The sequence below is a fragment of the Phacochoerus africanus genome, chromosome 15 (genome assembly GCF_016906955.1).
Source record: "Phacochoerus africanus isolate WHEZ1 chromosome 15, ROS_Pafr_v1, whole genome shotgun sequence".
Lineage (NCBI taxonomy): Eukaryota > Metazoa > Chordata > Mammalia > Artiodactyla > Suidae > Phacochoerus > Phacochoerus africanus.
In genome coordinates, this window is record NC_062558.1 from 127940197 (window position 1) to 127961571 (window position 21375).

At 47.7% G+C, this 21375-nt stretch overlaps 1 long non-coding RNA gene across 1 annotated transcript; it reads right to left on the reverse strand.

Annotated features, from left to right (window-relative positions):
• Positions 1 to 757: 757 nt before the first annotated feature.
• LOC125116595 (uncharacterized) lies at positions 758 to 21347 on the reverse strand. Its single transcript, XR_007132382.1, has 3 exons — positions 21083 to 21347; positions 4031 to 4761; positions 758 to 1561 (listed from the first exon to the last, which is right to left on the reverse strand). It is a non-coding gene; the product is annotated as an uncharacterized LOC125116595 (long non-coding RNA).
• Between the last annotated feature and the right edge of the window lie 28 nt (positions 21348 to 21375).

Sequence of the window (21375 nt, forward strand, 5' to 3'; positions counted from 1 at the left end):
AACACTGAACACACAAGTCCAGGAACCAGAGATATGAGTGGAAACAAAGACTCTGGTTTTGCCAGGTAAATGTTGTCAAATATATGAACATCCAAATATATTTATCTCCAGTGGGTTGTAAACAGAGCGTGCATCTCATACAATGTCCAAATTCACTTGCAAGGAGATGGTAACTGGTTTTGGAGCATCCCACGTGTCTGAAGCCAAAGATCCTCCCTTGCTGCGTGATTCAGGAGATTTGGAAATGTTCTGCAAGCAATGTGGTTTTAAAATGAAGCCCAGTACAAGCTTTTGATCTGTATGGGATAGTCTGTGTGCATGTGCAACTCTACTGAATCGACAGCCTCAATTTAAACACTCCTCACGTACAGAATCTGGATTTATTATTTTGCTTTGGGAAACACACATCTTTTGAGTTTTCTACATCTATGATCCCTGGAGAGGTGAGGTCAGAGTCCTGGGGTCTTTCTAAGGTCAGCACCCAAGTGTAGCCTTGGCAGCTTTAGGGCCATTGGCACATGTGCCATAAACAATCGCTGTTCCAGGGGGAATCAGTAAAAATCTTTCCCTGAATGCATCGTGGGTCACAACAGGAGGAAACACTCCATCACGGAAAAGTGACACTAATGTATTCTATTAGATTTGCTTATCATGTTAAAGAGCATATTAAAAGGAAATGTTTGGAAAAGGGATGCCATAACCGGGTCTGATGGATTGAGAATTCCTAATTTGGAAAAAATGTGCTAAGACAACATGATTGATGTGAGTGACCTACTTTATTTTATAAGAAAGTATGAGTTGCCTTGGGCTTATTGGTACACATATTTGGAAAAAGTTGTTTTTTTTCCACATTAAGTTTTTATTAACATTTTCAAAAGCGCAGAAACACCATAGAAGGCTATAAGTTGTGACTTGTCAATGCAGATGTGTGTGTAGTCACTCGCTGCCTTAGAAAAAATTATCCCCTTGCTGGAAGGGTTTCTGAATGAGGAGTTTCTTGCCAAGCAAATACCTGATGGGGGAAAAGATGATACCTTTTTGACTGAGAGAAAATGACAAGAAGGGGGCGTTTTTGTTTAAAACACAAATGAATCTTCTCCACCGTGTAGAAAAAATACACGGCAGAAAACTCTTAGAATGATTTCCATTTCATGGTGCCTCCTGGCCACCTTCCCGCTGCACGGAGTGAACAGGATTGGGCTGAGTTAACCATTTTATTTTAACTTAGAAGCTGGAGCCCCCAGGGGAGGCTCCCCGTTGTCAAATGAAGCTGCTTGGTCTGGAAGTTGGGAATTTGGGGGTTATCCCAGGAAACAGAAGGAACTGTGAAGGCTCCAAGGAGGGTTGGTGGCTGACAGAATGCTACTATTAAAATAATGTTGCCAGTGAGGTGAAGAACTTAAGAAATGCCTGTTGTATAATGTTCTTTGAAGAAGGGGAGATGTGAAGCAGAAATATGTATTTAAAAGCAGAGGTGGGAGAATAAGCTTTCTGAAGGCAACTTGTCAACTTCGTCGCAAAAGCCTTTTGCATCCAGAAAGTCCACTTCTACAAATTTCTCCTAAAGAAAGAATCATAATATTCATAAATATTTTGGTAATGAGGTATTTACTCTAGAATCACAATATTGCAAAATAGACTCAACTGTTCAAAGTGAGAGGATCGCTTAAATAAATTCATACATTTAATGCAGTCATTAAAATGCTAATGTAGAATAATAACATGGAAAAAAGGTTGGATAACATTTTATTAAGTAGGAAAAGTGGATTAGAAAACAATATTCATGTTATGATGCTGTCTGTGAGATTTGATATACATGTCTACTTAATTCATAGACATATATGTTTGTCTACTTCAGTAGATATATGCACAGTGTTATATATTATGATACTCTTTAAGTACCTATGTGTGTATATATATATCATACTTTTTTGAAGGACATTCATCAAAATCTTAACAATGTCTATTTCAGAAGAATTGATTTTACAAGTACTGTTCGCTTCTTTCCTTTTTTATGTTTTCATTTTCTATAATAGGCTAATAAGTCAAGCAGTTATTAAATGGAAAATCCAAGAGACTCCACTGATTACTTAATAGAAAAAATAAGAGAGTTTGCAAGGATTCCCAGACACAAACTAGCTTTCTTATATAATAGTAATAACAAGTTGAAAATATAAAATGAAAATTATTCCATTCACCATAGCAAAAACAAAACAAAGCATAAATTACCCACAAAACTAAAAATACAGTGACTTATTCATGCAAGAAATATCTAATACCTGTTTAGAAGCAAATATTGAAGTATATCAAAGGAAATCTAAATAAACTAAATACTGTATTTCTGCTTGGGATGGCTAAACGTTGTGAAGATTTCAATTCTCCTCCAAGTTAGTTTATAATTTTCAGTAAAATTTCTGACTAAAAGAACAAATTGATTCGAACTTTTGTCTGGGAGATTGGATGGATACATGGGAATAAACAATTTTTGTAAAAAAATAAAAGAGGATGCTTGCTTTATTGGATTTTAAAAGATAATACAAAGTCAGAATAATAAGCATTATGACAAGGTTGTAGGAAGATCATATAGATAAATGAATAAAAGAGTGTAAAATAGAATAAAATAGGCTAATAAAATAAAGTGTATATATGGGAATCTAGTATCTGATAAAGATTGTATTTCTTGTTAGTGGAGAAAGACTAAATATTTTTCCATAAACAATGCTGGAATAATTAGTTACCCATCTGGAGGAGGGAAAAATTGAGTTTTCACCTCGTGCCACATTCACACACACAAAATACATTGCAATGTAATGAAGATGTATATACATTTTTAAAAATTATAAAAATTGGAAAAGAAACTAAAAAAATAAGAATTCCATAATCTCGAGACTGAGAAGGCCTTTCTTGAAAAGAGATACACCTCAGAATCCAGAAAGGAAAAAATTAAAAATTTCACCTGCATAATTATTTAAGTTTTGTGTGTGCAAAACACATACCATAAACGAAGATAAATGAGGGGAAAATGTATGACAAACAGTAGATTGAGGGCTTTACTATATAAAGTGCTGTTTTAAATTAAGAAAAATACCAGGTCGGGGGGAGGGAAAGATTGGGGAGCTTGGGATGGCACGGGCACACTATGGTATATGGAATGCAGGGTAAATGGAGCCCTGCGTATAGCCCCTGAAAATCTACTCAATATTCTGTGATAACCTATATGGGAATGGATATGTGCATATGTGTAACTGAATCACGCTGCTGTACAGCAGAAATGAACACAACACTGTAAGTCAACTCTACTTCAATAAAAATTTCTAAAAATTTTTTAAAAGATATGAAAAATAGCATCATTCCAAGAGAAAAATTGGGCTGCCACCCAAGCAAGCTTTTTGCAGAAGAAATACAATAGCCACTAAACATAGAAAAAAGAAAAAAGATGCTCAGCCTCATGAATACTTAAGCAACTTAAAATTCGAACACAATTTCATTTTCACACCAAAATTCGAAAAAGCAATGATAATATGCAACATATTGAGGAGGTAGAGAAATATTTTTGATCCTGTAATCTCACTTTAGGGATTACCCTGTGGAAATAGTCACAAAATAGTCCAATGCTGGGATACTCTGCAGTTGGTTGAAGGAAGGCGGCAGACCTAGGCATGGATAGGGGGAAAGCCCAAGAGAGCAATGTATGTGTGATCCCAAATTCCATTTCAGAAGCGTGCATGGTTAGTTGGATATTGAGAAGAAACTTTACAGCAGACTATCAAGGATCGTAGGATGGGGGAGGCACTGTCACCAACTTTTTCCTCTTCTGCCACATTTACATGTCTTATGATCATGGGTCACCTTTAAAATAAAAAACAAATGCACATCTGTGATAACCTATGCGGGAAAAAAAATCTGAAAGAGAATGGATGTGTGTACATGTATACCTGAATCTCTTTGTTGTATAGCAGAAATTATCACAACATTGTAATCAACGATACTTCAATAAAACTTAAAAGAACAAACGAAAAATGATGCACACCTGCCAGCTGTGCCCAGTGAAGAGAGGGGATCGCCCAAGGTGGACAGCACGTGAGGACCAGAGGCGCTGGTTCTCCTGATGCCCCAGATCCTGCTGCCCCTAAACACTGCTTCTTCCTGCAGAGTAGCGCACAGACCCAGCTAGAGCCTCTCCCTTTGGAGAAGCCCGTCAGTGCCCTAAAAATGCCTCTTGACACCACCTGTAGGGCTTACAAGACATGGGTTTAATGGGTTTCAGGGTGAGGTCTGAACCCATAGTAGTGATGGAGCCTCTCCAGCCCCATCTCCTGGGGCTGCCCAACCAGTGCCAGTGCCAGCTTGCCCGCCTGTCTCATAAAGAAAATCTGGGGAGGGAATCTTCGGGCTCTGGAAGGACCCCTCCAGCTGACAAGTGGTGAGCGGGCCCAGAGTTTCTTCTGCCACCCCAGCAACCGCTCCTGCACTCACTGCACTCGTAAACCTCACACAGCTGCCTGGCAAAGGGTCTTCCTGATGGGGTGCAGGCCATACAGGGGAGATAGCAGGAAGATCACTGTTTCCAAGTGTGCCACACCATCAGCTTGTATTTGAAAGTGCTTTATAATTGACTTTTCCACCTTTTGCCTCATTTGATCTCCAGCATCATCTCTTGAAGGAAGAAGAATTGGTGTGAATGTTGTCATTCCCATTTTACAGAAGAAACAACTGAGGCTCAGGAGGCTGAGGCATTGGCCTGTTCCACAGCGAGGAGGTCTGGAGAGGGAATGAGAGGTAGGGTCATCTTGGTGCTAATTCTCTGCTCCTGCTGCACTGCTGCTTCTCTTCTGGGAAAACTCCTACCTGCCCACAGCCCATGGAAGCAAGTTCCCTTTGCTTGAGAATGGCTGGAGGCACTGCGGAGCTGCATAGCCTAGGATGAATTCTGACCCCCTTGCCTCTGACTCAGTGTCTAGCATGCTAGTAGCCTTGGTGGCTAGACCGGATATAGGGGGCCCTGGAGAAGGGCACAGGTCTGAGGGTTTCTAAAGGAGGGTATGGTCCTGCCGAGGAGAGGCTTCTAAGCTCTGAAGCCCTGCTCAGTAAGCCCTATGTTTGGTTGATTCCCACCTGTGCTCCCACACTCCAGCAAGGTGCCTGGCATAGAGCAGGTACTCATTGTGAGTTTGCTGAATCGGTGGATTGGCTATAAAGACACAGGTCCCATTTCCAGCCCTCCTAGAGCTCATCTGACCTCAGGCTATCCTTGCCCCACCCGAGACTTTTTTTCCCTCCTGTAACATGCATGTGGGTGTCTTTGGGACCTGGAGCCAAGCAGAATGGCTAGGGGCTCTACTACCAGCTTTATTTCAGAGCAAGGAGACTAGAAGAACAGAGGTCAGTTTTACCCAAGAGATATAGACCTGGGGACCACAGAGCAGTGGAGGAAGATCTCCATGCTTCTGTCCTGAGTCCATATTTCTAGCAGTTTCATCAGCTTCAACATCTGCAAGAATTTGACTCCACCATGATTCCTTAAGGCCAAGGACCTTGTTTTTCTGCTTCTCTGTCTCAGCACATGGCAGGTGCTTGGGAACAAATGTGGTCTTTTCTCATAACAACTTGCCACAATAGAAATTAGAAGTTTAAGATTGGAAATGAAGTTATAGTCCATACAGTCCAGCTTCTTCCATTAACCCAGCAGCAACAAAGGCCTGCCCAAGGTCACAGAGAGAGACACTCACACACAATGGAGAAAATTTGGCCGGGATGTCTGAGCTGGTTTTCAGAAATCAGCCAGAGCTAAGGCTAGCTCACTTGGCTTGGTTTGGGAACCAGGGGACCCAGTTGGGACCCACCCATCACATACCAGAACCCCTGCATTGGCTCCAGCTGAAACTCAATTATTCCTGGGAGAGGCATGATGCTCTCATAATGAAATCATATCTTTTGCAAAGATCCTTGAGGCTACTTAACTATGAAATAATTACATCTGCCTCAGAACTGGGAGATCAAGGGTTTCTATCCAACATCCCATGATGCTCTTAAAAAAAGGTTTCACTATAAACTGCAGGTGGGGTGGGGAGAGGCAAGAGTTCTGAGCCAGGACACTATGTTTTAATTCCACCCTTTATGTTTTGGCATCATTTCATCTTTCTGTATATATCTCTATAGATATATTAAAACAATATTAGAGGAGATTTAAAGAGTAACAATTATCATCCATAAACATATTGCTATAACTCAATTATACTCACATGCATGTGTCTCCTTGTTTAATTACACAGGCAGAAATGAATGCACTCTCTTTGTCAGAAATTACCACCGTAGTTGTGAAAGTGCCCTGTCTACACCCCACCTCCATCAGTTCACCTCTCCTTTCCTGAAGTAACACTACTGCCAACTGTGTATCTTTCCAGACTTTTTCTCCAAGTTTCCATCTAAGTATTCACACTTACCTATATGTTAGGATGTGAATAAAACATAAACAAGTAGGGTAAATTTGAAACTTTAACTGGATCATTTTATGCATTATTCTGGAACTAGCTTTCCTTTAACAGGTCTTAGAAATCTTTCCACAATACTCTATACAGATAGCTACTTCCATTTTTTTAATACTGACACAGTTTTCTGTTGTAGCTAAGTATCAAAACTTAAAAAAAACCCCAAAAAACCTTGTCTCCCAGCAAGGAATACTTAGATTGTTGCCAGTTTTTCAATATTCTGAACAGTGAATAGATAGTTTTTTAGCCTTAAGCTTTTGGCCTCCCTCATGTGGCTGATGAGTCTTTTTATTCGTGTCAGCAGAATGCTCTACTGAGAAATGTCAGCTCCATGAAGGCAGAGATTTGGTCTGTTTTCTTCACTATTATGTCCCCAGTGCCCAGAACTATGACTGCTCAGCCTAAGTGCACAATAAACATCTGTTGAATGAATAATTGACCAACCAGGGGAAGATGCAGCTGAAAACTATTTTCATGATGAATGCTCGTCTAACACCTCCAGTTTTACAAAGGTATTTTTTATTCCCTGATCATATTCTAGCTTGTGTGAGGTCAGCAGATCCTGCATTCTCATTACCCCCAACTTACTGATGAAAACACTATCAGGAGGGAAAAACACTGTCTGGGTACATTAAGTAACAGTTTTCTAGTTCTCCAAACTGTTCTTGAAGGCAAGGACCACAACTCAGTCAATATTTTAACCCTGTTAATTGCAAGTCACTTGCAAATTTCCTTATAAATGGCAAATGCACCATGCTGGTTGAATGAACAAATGATCCCCCAATAAAATAAATATGTGATTTTAAGTGGTTCCATACTCGTGAAGGCACAGGGCTTCCCAATCCACTCTGCTTTCAAGACAGCAACCAAGCCGTTCTGAGCCAACCTCACCATCTGGTGGCTGGTGTGGAGAATGGCTTTTTCTTTCTTCAGTGTTGGGGGTTATGCTTTTTCCTCTGTTGCTCCTGGCTAAATCTAGCTCCGACAATCCTTCTCCTTGGAGGAAGGCTTGGTGAGAAAAAGAAATTCCTTTTCTTTTTGGAATTGCAAGTCTTACCCACTTCTACGCCTCCAAATAATTTTTTTTGTTTGTTTGTTTTGGCCGCCCCACAGCATATGGAGTTCCCTGGCCAGGGATCAGATCTGAGCTGCAGTTGTGACCTATGCAGCAGCTACAGCAACACTGGATCCTCAGCCCATTGCCCACTGGGCTGGGCCAGGGTTCAAACCTGGCTCCCAGCACTTGCAGAGATCCTGTTGCACCACAGCAGGAACTCCTCCCTCCGAAAGCAAAACCAATAACCAACCCCAGTCAGGACTGTGAAGTCAAGTGGTAACGCTCTGAGAGCAGTGAAAAGGGAAAACACATTCTGAAGAAGAACCAGATTTGGGGCCAAAATGCCCCATAGCCTCTTAGAGTCTCTCTTAGGTCTTCCTCTAATTCCTTATCCCATCAATTCTGCCTGCTGCAAATTATGTTTTCTCTCGCCAGCTAATGGTCACTTCTATTTTTCTGTTTTGTTGAAATTATGTTTAAATTAAATTTGTTTAATTATGACAACCTCCATGAAAACATCTATAAGACCTTATGGCACTTATTTATTTACAAGGTAGTCTTTCTCCGCTAGATAAGGAGCTGCTTGAGGGAAGACGTTTTTGAATCTCAAATGTCAACATACTGCCTGGCAGATAGCAGGTATGCTTTTGGAAAAGGAATTTTGCTTTCTTCTCATTTTTTTACATGGCACACAACCACTATAACGCAATGGACTTATGTTCTTACCAAGCCTAAAATTACATAGCTTATGAGTAGGCATTTAATAGATTTTTGGGGAGGAGACACTTGGAACCTTGACCATCATTTATAACACTGTTTCTAGGAGGTTCAAACATCCCGAGTCCTAGAGAGTGATTAAGAAAGAAACTTCTTAGACGCCAAGGGACCCCTCCCTCCTGCCTCCATCAGGAAATGCAAACATGGAGTAATAGCATCAAAGAAGAGAGAGTCTGGTAAATGGTGGGCCCCAGCAGGATCTTAAGGTTGTATTTCCTTTTAAAGGATCCAGCCGTCTTGGATTTAGAGAGGCTGGTGCATTGGGACAGAAGTGGGGTGGGGGAGCAAGCCTGGTATTCTCTTCTGTCAAGTTGCGGGTATTGTGTGTGGTTTGTTTTAGCTCCGCATCTCATGCTATTTATTTATTTATTTATTTATTTATTTATTTAGTCTTTTTAGGGCTGTACCCGCGGCATATAGAGGTTCCCTGGCTAGGGGTCTAATTGGAACTGTAGCCGCCGGCCTACACCACAGTCACAGCAACGCCAGATCCGAGCCATGTCTGCGACCTACACCACAGCTCATGGCAATGCCAGATCCTCAACCCACTGAGTGAGGCCAGGGATCAAACCTGCAACCTCATGGTTCCTAGTCAGATTCGTTTCCGCTGCACCAGGACGAGAACTCCCATCTCATGCTTTTTAAAATGTTGCTTCTTTCCCACCTGCCCAGTTAGCCGGTCTTTTGCTATAGTATTTGTCCAGAATTCTTTCCTTTTCTTCTTTAATGAGGTATAACATTTTATAGTAAAATATACAGGTCTTAAGTTCAATGAGTTTTGGCATTTTTATGGATCTGTGTTAACCATGGCCTGAATCAAGATATAGAACATTTCTAGGATGCCAGAAAGTTCCCCTGTGCCCTTTTCCAGTGAACCCTCTCCCAGAGAATTAATATCTAGTTATGAACTTTATGTAAACAGAATCACATAGTATATTTCTTTATTTTATTTCCTAGAACACATATTGTAAGCATGCACTTTTCAAGGTGTCAAAAATTAACATCCCCAAATATTTGACAGTGGTGACCTCTGGCCAGGGGGAATTTAAGTGATTGTTACTTTCTTCTTTATACATTCTAGTCTATCTAGTCTAGTATAGAAATATACATACAATGTTATGATAATGAGAACAAATAAAGCTTTTTCATAAGATGGGGGGCATGGAGCTTCTGCAGAGTGAACAAGCAAGGTTCAGAATGAATGTGGGGATGGACCCCTGGCTGTCTGAAGGCTGAGAACACCCCCCCACACACCCCCCGCCAGTTTCTTGCTGGTGGTGTGGGACTTGTTTCATCATCTCAAGGTTAGAGACCCTTCAAGCCCTTTCCTATCTAGAGTCTCAGTTATCCCTTTGGATATGGAATTATTTGCTCAAAGGATTCTTCTAACCTCACATTCTCCCCCTTAGATCTTAGCAAAGAGAAAGCATCTTCCAGACAAGTGCTAAAAACACTATTAAAGTCATAAAAAATATACACACACCATTTCAAACCCTCAATCCCACATTTGGGTGATAGTGATGCACGTAAAGCAAACGGAAATAGAGTCAAATACGCAAATGATAATACAGCAAAAATGGATAAAATCTATACATGATGGTCTCTGGGTAACTTTTGAAGAGAGATAAGGGGGCTCCTTGTTCTGTTTCTTTAAGTCCTACAATACAGATTGGTAGGTACATGGAGAAAGAATGAGTGTAAGAGAGGTGTAAATGAAGAGAAAGTTTTGAATCCTGAAATAACATTTGCAGAAACACTTAAAACAAAGAGAAAACAACCTAGCAATTTCACAACAGAATGCAAGGCTCTGTTGGTTAAATGGTCCCATATGTGGTATCTGCAGAGCTGTGAGGCTTGGAATGGGCCGGCCCAGGCCCGTGCCAGGGCTCTGTGCAAACTGGCTGGGCAGTGATCAAGTCGTTCCCCCGCACCGAGCCCGTTGCTGCCTCTCTAGATGGGAGCAGTAAGGGCAGAATCCCCCTGAAGGCTGAGGGTGCGAGAGGTGACTACGGTGAGGTGTGAGCAAGCTCCCTGTAAACCATGTACATCACCCACATGCCAGTTGCTCATTTTCTTCCAGACCTGGAATAAATGCTCCGGAGAGAATGTGGGATCCAGGCTCTGTATCCTCTGGTCATAGACTTTTGTGGGGACTCCAGGGCAAAGTGTTACCTCTTTTCTTACCCTGTGGGACTTCCTTGCTGGGGAAAGGGGGGCATTTTGATGGGAAATAGGAGGTGTGTGTGTGTGTGGAGGGGGGGAATGTTGAAGTCAAATTAACTTGCACTGGATTCCAGACCTTTTCATTTACTAGCTATGTGTGTGGCCTTGGGTGAATCCCTTCACATCTGGAGCCCCAGTTTTCACATCTGGAGCCCCAGTTTTCTCATCTGGAAAGTGAGAAGAGATGCACCTCAGTGGATCACTTGGAGGAATGGATGTGATGGATCCTCATAAAAGGTGCTTAGCACAGTATCCTCAACAGGTGCCAGGAATGGCAGAAATGGTCTCTTTCATGAAGATGCTCCGCTGGCAAATGAGCAATAGAAAAGACCCTCTCTTGTTCCCAGTACACCTGAGCAGCTGCTCTTAAACCAGGATAGTGGGAGCTCAGAGCAAGGGACAGAAATATGGAACTCTGATGCTTCCACAATTACAAAAAGTTTTCCACCACCCTGGGCAGGGGCAAGATGGATCACCTGGATGGCGAAAATACTACAGATGGGCCAGATGTGAGCCCATCTGGGGGAGACCCACATCCACATGGTTGGCACTGTGATCCACCCTTCATCTGGAAGCCTTGGCATCCAGTGCTTGTTCAGACACCTCCCCTAGCAGCCAGGCGCTGAGACTGCAGCCCTTGGGGAAGGGGGAGGGGTCGGTTGTTTTATTTTTAGCAACATGAGGATGGTTTCTCACTTTCCGGTCCCTGGCTCATCTTAGCACATGCCCCGAGCCCAGTCAGGGACAGAGCACAAGGCTTTAAACTACACGCCTCCGACGCTGGGGGGATGGGACCAGATCAGAGGAGAACGCCGCCCGCCGGGACTCGCTGAATCCGGGGTTTTGTCTGAAGTGGGAAGCCCCGTCTCTGGGTCAGATTTGAGCCACGTTGCATCGTTTTGTTTTACATGTTGTTCGCCAGGTAGCCATTTGGAGGCTTCGCTTTTAAGAAAAAAACAACCCACCGCGTCCTGCATCCTGGCGATCTCTGACCCCTCTCGTCCTTTCCCTAAGTCTTCCTCGCCCCTCACCCTTTTCCTCCTCCTTGGCCCCCCAATTTCTCTTCCCCACTCCCAGGCCTCGGAAGTAGACTCTTCGTGTTCATTCATCAGGCTGTATATAAAGTTGGGGCATTCCTCATTTTCCAGGTTTAGTTGGCCGCCGGCCCTACCTGACTTTTGTCTTTCTCTCTCCCTCCCTAAAGTGGGTCTCCGGTGCGGGGCGATAACCTGCGGACCTCGGAGATCCGGATTTTGTTCCGCCTGGCCCCTGCCCTCCTGCAGGAGTTCCCGGCTGCCTGCTTTCCTCGGCTGGCTCTTAATCAATATTAGAAGCGGACCGTACTTCGGACCACTTGATCTGCAAGCGGTCCAAGCCAGGGATAGTTTTTCCTAGCACGGAACGCCCTTGACCCCGGAGCACTGTGCGCTCCCGCATCGGGCGCTGAGGCCGGAACCCTCAGCCCAGCGTCTGGAGCCCAGAAGCTGGGGTGAAAGGCCTCCGCTGCTCTCCCAGACGCCTCAGCTGAGCATATGCTGCGCTTCCCAAATTCATTTTTAATTCATGACATCAGGGTAGGGACCATTGGAGCCTCTAAATAGCCTCTCTCAAAAACCAAAACAACCACCACAACGCAATCGAGGAGAGGAGGTGGCCGCCGGGTCCAAAATCTTGTCTCCTCTGTCCCCAGGGAATGGGCATATGGAAAAAACCACTTTCCAGAGAGGACCTGTTGTCCCTTATGGCAGAGTTACCCGACCCCCCTCGTCCTGCCTTTCTGGAGCTGAAATTGGATCCCAGGGTATTTGTTATAAAGACATAGCTGGTGTCAAAGCGGTTTCGATTAGAATTTTTCTTTTAAATACCATAACATTAAAACGATCAAATATATACTTGCAGGGAGATTAGACTCCTCCAAATACTTTTACACGCATATCTCCACATACGATATAATACATAAAAAGATGTTAAATAACTAATAGAATATTGGAAATAGAAGTTAAATATATACTAAATAGTACCTAATATGATGAAACAATATAATTAATATTCTATGTTAAATTATATATAATACAAATGGACCATATATATTATAGATCACATATATTAAAAGGAAACGTCCTCTTGTGAAATATCCAGGGCGCTAGAACTTGGGATTGCTTAGCCCCAGCGCAGCGTAGAGAGCCTAAGCGGAAGGAGGGAGGCGCACAACGGTGGCCCAGATTCGTCCCTTGCCCCATCCTAGCTCCTCACATGCCTGAGTGTCTTGGAAATAAATGTAAAGATTCTAAATTGGAGTAATAGAGTTAAGAGAGCTCCTCGTTCAGAGGTCAGACTCCAATAAGGGGGAGACACAAATTTCGGAAAGGAGACCGGGAGCGCATCCATTCCCACCGTTCACTGCAAGCCCTGAACCTTCGGCGTTTGGTCCCGCGAGTGTAAACCTAGGTGTCTTTCTCAGACACCTAAGACAGCTTTAAGTGTCATTTTTCCAATGCGGCCGTTTAGAGGCAATTTGGAAATTGAAACGAATCTTCATATGCAAGATTTGGACGTTCCGGAGGCCCTTTAAAGTTTTGGTTAGAAAGGTGGTTAGAAACCTTCGTATGGGCTGTAAGGCGGCGATTCAGGGCAGAGCAAAAAGCATAGACAGAAATTCGCTATTAACCGCGCCCTCGCAAGTAATACAGCCTAAAGATAATCGCTGCGCATGTTTACTTTTCTGCTACCGCGGAATAGAAACACTTCGACAGCAAAGTTATCCTAAGGAATCACATGGCTTAAAAAGGGGAAAATATCTCGACTGCCCAAGTGGGCTTACTGGCGTACTAGAACAACGTGCATAGAAACTCGTTTTTCCGCAGAATTAGCCAGAAGCGGAACCTCAAAATCAATTGTCTGGAAGATGGGGGAGGGGTGTTTTAAACGAGGGCAGGTTTCAATGAGAACGCCCAGTGCCGCTTCTGAGAGCTACCCAAGACCCTCTCCCGACCCTGGGTTCCCGGATCGGAGGCCCCAGCGCAAGCCGCGGGGAGCGTCTGGCTGCCGGGCCCTGCGCGGCCCAGGGGCGCGCTGCCGCGCCAGCAGCTTTTATTTGCAGTCTCTTTAACTCTCCGTTTCTGGTTTTCTTTCCTTCGAGCGCCCTGCCGCGGAGTGTTAGACAAGCCCTGGCGTCTGTGGGCTCTCACCTCAGAGTCAATATTATCTCAGATGGGCACAATAGACTGGAATGAAAAGCTAATATTGAACCAATGAGGTCCCTGCCCGCGCCGCCGCGATGCCACCCTTTGTTGCGCAGCTCAGGGCGAGCCGCTGGCGGCCGGGCTAAGCGGAGGGCGACTGCAGTCACGCCTCTCCTCCAGCCGCCGGGGGCTCCACGGGGTCGCGGGGGAAGCGGGGCACATGGGGTGTACCTACGCCCAGGATCGGGTGTACTCTCCACCCACGTGGAGAGGACGCAAATAGGGGAGCGGGCCTGGTGTGTCCAACCTCTGGGTGCTTGTGTGTGTGTGTGTGTGTGTGTGTGTGTGTAGGGTAGTTCTGCTGCGGCCCCAAACTAGAAGGCTCCTTTCCGATCGTCCTAGAGGAAGTAACCGATAATTATGGATCGCCAGGGCCGAGACTCGGGAGAGGGGGCTCTACTCAGGAGGAAGGGGCGGTCAGACCCTCTCTTTGGGTCCCTTCGGAGGCTCCCAGCCCAGGGCCACTCTTCTGTCCCCCGGCCTCTTCCCCGAAGGCTGAGAGGAGCTAGGAAGGCGGAGGTCGCTGAGCCAGGGCTTTCGGGGAGCCTTGCTGGCTTCCAGGGGTCTCCGTCCGGCTGCACTCAGGGATACCACACCGCCGGCGCAGGGCCCATCTGTGGGCGTCCCCGGAGGTTTCAGGGATGCTTTGAAGAACAACTCAAGAGTGCGGAGCGCACGGAGTCTCGGCCTAGGCCGCCCAGAGCTGCCCCGCCAGCTCTTCCGCTTCCCGGTCGCGGGAAGGCCGCCACGGCCCCTCTCTAGTCCTAAAGCTGGGGCTTGAGTCTGCGGGAGGCGACCCGGGAAGAGGCAAGAGGGCGTGGGGCGAGGCCCGGGGCTGGAAAAAAGTGGCCTGGAGGACAATGGTGGCCAAGTGGGTTCAAGGCAAGTATGAGGCCACCTGGACAAGCTTCGCCACGTGCGAGGGTTTGGGCGCCCCCCGCCCCCGGCCCCCCGGCCGCCTTCAAGGGCTCTTCGCTGCCTTTTCTCATTGGCTTGAACGCAGGTGTCTGGCAACGCGGGAGGTGGCGGGAGCTGCGGCTGGAGGCAGGGCTGTCAGGGCTCCTCTAGGAGTGACTTCTCTGAGCCTCGATTTTCTCATCTGGAAAATGGGTATCATGACTTCTTCCTCACGAGATTACGAGGTTCACTGAGATCGAGTTGAGCAAACATGCCTTTAGAAGCTAAAATTTGACCCTGGGAGAGGAACTGTTCTCCTAAGCCTTTCCACCATCCTCCCCAGGTTTCAGCGAGAGCTTCTGCTTCCAAGAGAAAAAGCCCCCAGTTTCTCTCTTTCCTCAAATGGCCACGATCTCCTTTCTAAGGCTATCCCCAACTCCCAGAGTATGAGAGAGAGAGGTTTCTGAGAGAGGGGCTGGTGGATGCCATGCTTCAAAAGCAGCACCTACACTGGAGAGTGGATTGCTGTTGATGGCCCCAGGGTGCTTCTTATAGAACTGGACACCAAGTTACAAAGTCTGTGACCCGTGACTAGGGCAGAGCCTGGAACAGAAAGATGCCAGAGAAGGCGGCAGAAAAGTTGGCACATGCTTTCCCCCCATGCTGGTCCTATCCGTAGGCAGAGAGCCCCTGGCAACTGTCCGTGACCTTGTGGACCAATGAAGCCAAAGCTTTTGGGACAGTTCCAGGCGGCGGGGGGGGGGGGGGGGGTCGGTGGGTGACAACCCCACCCACCCACCAGCAGAGAGAGTCCAGGAGAGACAGAGCTGTCTCCTCCCCTGCCAGGCAGTCGCCTGCGCAAGAGCATCTATATTCCCTAATTCCTGCGTCCCTGTGTCCCTCAGTCCACCCCCTGGCCTTTCCTTGCTTGGCCTTTAAGACTTTCATTTGAAGGCAGCCAAGGGAGAAAGAAACTGGGACCTCCTCTGATCGGTTTCCTTGCTTTCAATAATGAATCGGGACAGTTTGTGTGTTGAGAGATTGACGAATTTCAACGAGAAAGAGGTAAATTCGATGGTCAGGTCTGCCTGTGGCTTCACGCGTCAGTGCGGAGTTCCTGGCTCTGAAATGGTGGCTCTCAAAACAGAAGGACTTCGGAGACCTAGACATTCGTCGGCTCCCGCTAATGTCCAGAGAAGGATGGCGCCTGTTTCCTGCAGCCGTGTGGGGCATCAGAGTCCTGGACCAGGGTCCTGGAACCTCCTGCGAGGGCTCAATCCCCCAGTGGACGCTTTGAACAGCTACGCACTGGTTTCTAAAGAACCCCGCGCGGATTCTCCGCATCACCTCACTGGAGGAATCAACTTGCCTCGGGACATATACTGGTCCGCGCGCTGCAAGAGGAAGGGGCTGGTCATTCGGCCAGGTCGCAGCCGTCCAGTCTGGCTGGTGATCCACTACTAGTTCAGCAATAACCACCAGGACCCCTGTCTTCGGAGGTCCTCGGCCAGCCACGAGGGGGCGTGAAGTTAGCAGAGCCGCACCCGAGACCCCAGGTCCTCAGACTCCACCCCAGGCGAGGCCAGCGCAGGCCATCACGGGCCCATTCTCTGAGCCACCGTGGTCACGCCACGGAGTTTGGGACCACAGGCACGAAGTTGTGGCTACATTTTCTCCATATCGCCCTGGCACAGGTGACCACGGCCTCCTCGTCTTTTTAAGAGCAGAACCCGTCCCCTCTCCCTTGCACCCTTCGGAAGGAAGTCCAACTCCTCGTGGAGCTGAAATTCTAGCCTGGGTGGTGAACTCCGTCCGAGGCGAGAGCTGGAGCTGATGGATGCAGGAGGGGAGCATTTCCAAGTCGTCCTCTCCCCTCTGTGGCCGGTGAGCCTCCTTTGCCTTCCTCTCCTGGCTCAGTCTGCGGTCCCTGCAAGGTCTTCGCAGTGGAGCGCAACCAGCACTCCCGGGGCGCACGCGGCTCAGTGGCTCCGCAGGGATGCTGCCCGCGCCCGGCCCTCGCCACTAGGCGCCGCTGCGCACACGCAGATACCCGCCGCGTGCCGCCGAGCCTGCCCGGCAAGCGGCCTCTAGAGAGGACACCAGAAAGGGATTTGCCGTAGTAATTTTAAAAAATGTTTTTAGGATATTAATTTTTCTTTTTGTTTTACCACCGCCGTCCTACTCATTTGAAGAGGCCGAATGACTGGGAATCACAGTGAGTTGGAGCAATTCTTAACCGGATCTTCCCATCCCGCGACATCTTCCGCATGCCTTGGGCCCCCAGAAAGGGCTCACCCTCCACTGATGTCCGTGCTTCCCGCGCTGCCTGGCGGGGAGTACAGTGCAGCCTCAGGGTACTCACTCATCTGAATTTAGCCGAGCTCACTTCTTAGGCTGGACGTACAAGGCTATAGTCTGACATAAGCTGATATTTGAAGAATGGCCAAGGATGAGTTCACTCCTCTCAAACAACTGTTAAGATGCTGATATTTCCTTTTCAGAAATGAGGAAACCAAGGCTCAAGGTAGGGAAGGTCACACAGGTAGAGACACCAGGCGGGACCTGGCCGCCTCTCTTGAGTTGTATGAAGCTAAGCTAGGCATCCACCCCAGTTACTGCACAGGCCTAGCAGGAGCCAGGCAAGGGAGCAGCACTGCTGTTTGTTCTTCCAAAGGTAGGGGGCCTGCTGGGAAACTCAGAGCGGATGGTATCAAGATCAGGAAAGATCTCTGCCCTCTGCCATCTCCCACTAGCCAGGAATCCAAGCCTCTTTCACCCCTAGCTTCCCTCTGGGCTTTGGTGTGTGTGTGTGTGTGTGTGTGTGTGTGTGTGTGTGTGTGTGTGTGTGTGTGTGTGTGAAAGAGAGCATGGCAGGAGTGCTAGCATTATTATGTTTGTACAACTTTATTGTTCAGTCTTGAAGCTCAGCAGCAATCTCTGGAGGTGGGTAGGTAACGCTAATAACAACAAGATCAAGGACAGGAGCTAACTTTTATTATAGCTCATTCCTTATAGGCTAGACATGGTTTAAGCAGTTTGCTTAGCTTATCTTCTTGAACAACCCCAAGAGCCAAAATACTATTATGTATCTCAATTTCACAGAAGAGATAACAGGCAACAAGAGAGGTTAGGTAAATGCCCAGCCAGGCCTGACTCTTTTGGAGAGACAGGGAGGCAGGTTTATTAAGGTATAACATAAATACAGTTAAATGCACTCTTTGTAGTGTACAACTCTATGAGCTTTAAAAAGACATTCAGATGTGGTATGACCACCATGATCAGGAAGTAGAAGGGTTCTATCAGTCCCTCAACCAGCCGGGCCTCCTACCCTCCACTGGCCTCTCAGGCAGCACTGGCTGTGATTTTACAGATGACAAAATAGAGGTCAGCAGAGCTTGTGGGGTTGGGGTTCCCCCGGATCGCTCAGTCAGTCTGTGACAGATATGAGACTCGAACTTTCATCAGGTGTCTGCAAGTCCAGCTGCCTGCAGGGTGTAGGTTCCTGAAGCTCCAGAGCACAGTCGTTGGGGTGCAGGGGTCAGGAGACTCTTGCTCTAAGAGGGAGCCTCAGAAATCCCCCCACTTCCCACCGCTCACACCGGTACTTAACTGAATACCCACCCTCCCAGGGCCACCAAGGAACAAAGAGGGGCAGCGTTCTGCAAGGCTGAAGAAGCCACCTGTAAAGGGAAGGTGGCCGCTGGATCCCAGGAGGGGAGTCTAGAGGCAGCTCAGGGTCTGAGTCCAGGCTGGAGTGCCCAGTGCCCTGGCGTGCCTCCACCCTCCCAGCCAGGTTAATGAGTTACTTTCCTAGTTAATTCTCTCGCACATCAACGGGCAGTGCGAAGCTTCCCGAGCTCCTCGGTCCAGGTGCATGAATTAGCAGAGCTCCCAGGGCTTCCGAATTTGGTCCCTGACTCACTGGAAACACACTTCTTCCTCGTGGGGACCCAAGAGAGGCCTGCGGCCAGCAGCACATAGGGACAGAGGAACTGGCACATTTTACTTCAGCCAGGAAGGTGGTCAACAAAAGACTCTCTCACTCTCACTCACCTGCTGGATAACTCCAGCCAGCCCCTAGGAGCAAAGCTGGTCCTTTCATGGCAGTTTGCAAGAGGCGGTGGCCTGCAAGGATGTTGTACACTGGGCACAGCCCTCTGCCCCAGCCAACTGTCCCTGCCTTGAGAGGGAGGCTGAGTGTCTCTGGGCTCCAGACTTGCTCACTTCCTTGGGACACCCCCCCACCACCACCACCACCACCGCGTGGGCCACAATCTGGCTAAATTGGGGAAAGGGTTGAAGGCGGTACCAACTGCACATTAGCGATCAGCCTGAGAGCTTAGAAGAGGGGAAATGCATCGCACACCGTGGCAGGCCTCATCCCACCACCCGGACATTGAATGCATCCCTCTTGCTCTCACATCCCCAGCCAAGATCAAGAATATTGACTGTGCAGTAAATGCAGCCAGGGTGGGGCTTTTCACGCTCCAAGTATTCCACTTGGAGCCTAAGGCCCAGTTGGAAGGTCTGGCCCGAGGACGAGCCTGCCCCTCCAGCCCTCCTGGAGATTCTCCCATGGAGAATGGGGTCCGCTCCCACGGGCTCCAGGATCCGGGATGTACAGCCCACCTAAATAGTGTGTTTCTTTCCAGGGATCAAAGGCCGACCCTACCTTCACACAGACTGGCTGGCTAGCACAGCCCAAAGACTTCCACTTTTCCTGGTGGCTTCAGGTGCCTTGCTGCCCCAGAGAACACTGTGGCTCATGTCCCTCAGCCTAACTGAAAGAAGGATTTCTGAGCTGGAGGCAATATTTTTGCATATTCAAAATGTAACCCCCCTGTAAGGCTGGATCGAACACCCTGGATCCTTGGACCTGGGAAAAAAGACTGGAGGCAGGATGCTGCAAAGCAAAGTCTCGAGAACCCGATAGGGGAGGAAAACCCAGCCAAGGCCCCCACCCAGAGCCAGCATCAGAGGACCGCAGCCTGAGCCAGGAGTAGATTTCTTGGGGTGTGAATGCAGAGCTGAGGCCCATACCTATCTTGTGTATGCATGTGTGTATGAGTGTGTGTAGTATATGTGTCCTGAGAACACTGGGTGAGGTAGTACAGATGATCTCATTGGGCTTTCACTAAGGTCAGATGCCCAGAAAACACATTCCTAACTACTTGCCTGGAGTGTTTTCCAAAAGGAGTTTGGACCGTCCTCCTGCCACCCCCCCCCCCCCAACACAGACTATCCTTGGAAGAAAAAAGTCGAGAAATTGACACAAACATAAATACACAGCAGATGAAACCACAGAGGATCAGGGGGAGATCCCAAGGCAGGGAGGGGGTAGCTGGGAAAGCAAGGGGACACGTCTAAGACTTGGGGACCTTCAACTGATGAAACTGCTGGTGTTGCAGTCTGACCTAACAGGACTTCCCTCTTCTCCCTCTCCCAGCTGACATTTTTTTGGGGTCTCACAGCAACCTAGTCTCCAAACACAGGCATTTCTTCAACCTTAAGAGAAATGACATGGGCCTCCAAGTAATAGATTTAAACGACGTCAGATTTAAAAAAAATCATTAATTGTAAACGTGCAAAATACCTGCTGTTACTTCAATTTAGAAGAATGTAATTGGCAGAAAGAAAAAAAAAAAGAGGAAAAAAGAGGCGACTGATGAATAGATAATAGATCTTTAACCACCAATAAACAGAGAGCAGCGCCAGCAGCCTGGGGGATGTGATCATAATTATGCCGCTGCGTGAGCCAATGGGGACGAGGGAACTCAGCCCTAAAATCATCCCAAAACCGAAGGCGAGCTCGAAAATGCGGACACGGCCTGGGACCGGAGAAGCGATCTGTACTCCCTAGTTGCAAGCCCTAGGTTTGCACAGCGTTCCGCCGCCTGGGACAACAGATGGCAGAATAATAATAGAAATAGAGATAATAATAATAACTGTAATAATAACAGCAGCGATAATAACACCGACAACCACACTAACCGAAACAATAACGACAACGTCTCAGTAATAGTAGTACCACGTTAGCCACTCTCTTGACCTTGGATCCCCCCCAGTCCCAGATGTTGCAGAAGGACTTGTGTTTTTTGGGGGGGTGGGGGTGGGGATGAGCACCCTCCCAGAGGGAAAAATTAAGTGCCTGTGGGCGAGTGGGAAGCCCGCCGCCCGGGGAAGGTTCAGCCGCTCCGTCCCAACTCGGAAACGAACGAGCCCAGTCAAGAATCGCGAACGCAGCGACCCCGGACCTCAAAGCTTTGCGTAGTTGGAGGACACCCCGCTCCGGCCTCTCTCCTCACCTAGGAAACCGACAGGAGTTTTGCTGGGGGTGGGGATTGGTCTGACCGAACAGCTCCGTTACCCTCGTCCGGAACCAACCCTTGCCCGCTTACCCTCGCGTGCTCCCGGGGCGATCCCAGGTCCTCTGACGCCGGGCCGCGGGGGGCAGTAGCAGAGGAGAGCTACGCACAAGAAATCTGTGTCACTGTGTCCATCTGTCCCACCAGCTTGGGCTCAGCAGGTTCAGGATCCAGGGGATCGCAGCGGAGGCCGCGCCGGCTGGGGACTCTGCAAGGACCAGGGTGCCCCGGAGGGAGTGGTGTTGGTGGTGGAAAAGGAGGCGGTGGCTGAGGGGGAGGAGGTGGGGAAAGAGGAGGAGGAAGAAGAGGAGGAGGAGGAGAAGGAG